We start from the raw sequence: 1,128 nt of genomic DNA on the forward strand, positions 1-1,128 counted from the left end.
CCCGTCATTGGCCCTCGGGCGGCGTCAATCGCGCCTTTCCCCGCCCCTTCTGCTTCCGGAGGCTCCACTGGCGGCCTCAGTCCGCCGCAGAGCAGGTCCCGGCTTCCTTTCCTTTCCTCCTCTCCCCTTCCCAGAGGTCCCCGCGGCTAGGCGCCGATGTTCGCGCGGGGGTATCGCGAGAGCAGGGGGCCGAGACCGTGGTGTCGTCACCAGCCGCGCTTTGTCGGTTTGGGCGCCCGGGGCAAGTTGGCGGTTGGGCCCCTCCGCAGCCGGCCCCGGCCCGGCCGAGGCGCTCCGAGTCCGCGGGCGGCGCCCCCGAGGCCCGGTCCCCGGTGGGCTGGCGCCTAAGTCGGGTGGCTCACCTATGCCCTCCCATCCCCCGGCCCCCAAGTGCAGGGTACCGCGGCCTGGTCAGTCCTAGTGGCCGTCGTGACCGTGACCCTGAGCAGCTGAAGCCCAGGACGCACCGAGTGGCCGCCGCCGTGGTCATGGCCCGCCCGCCCTGGGCCCCAGTCCATCCCTACTGGTCCAGAGTCCAGGCTCCGGCTCCGGGGCCTGCTCTCCACGCAGCTGTCACTCGGGGTCCAGTTCACCAGGGGCTCCAATCAATGCTGCTTCTCACTCTGCCTTCACACTCCCTTTCCCCCCCCCGGATCCAACCCCGTCGCCCTGCCAGGCTGCCCCCACCCCTGTCGGATCTCCAGGGCTTTCCTGCCCTACTCCCACCTTGCTTGGATCCAGCCTCCTGTCCGATCCCCTTGGGCAACGTGTACCAAGCAGGTGCTATACCAGGTGCCTGCATATCCAGAGAGAAGGAACCTCCGGTGGTAGAGGCCCTGCAGAAACGCGCGGCTTTTTCTTTTCTGAGAATTTGTAAACACTCCTGAACTGTGGGCCAGTTGGCTGTCATCGAGCAAGAGCCAAATAAGCGCTCTCCCGTGCTATGTTACACAGCCGCGGGCCATCAGGGCCGGCCCCTGGCTCAGTGTGGCTGGGCACAGGCTAAGGTGCTACGCTGAGGGCGGGCTTCACTTTTAGGCCATTTGCCTACGGGTCAAGAGTTGGAAAGATTTTTTGTTTCCAATGGTTTAAGATTTTAAAATTGGCATTGTGGGTGGGAAGGCTAGA

Source organism: Echinops telfairi, unplaced genomic scaffold, assembly GCF_000313985.2.
Source record: "Echinops telfairi isolate 266 unplaced genomic scaffold, ASM31398v2 ScPeMD7_18;HRSCAF=68, whole genome shotgun sequence".
In the NCBI taxonomy this organism is placed as follows: Eukaryota; Metazoa; Chordata; class Mammalia; order Afrosoricida; family Tenrecidae; genus Echinops; species Echinops telfairi.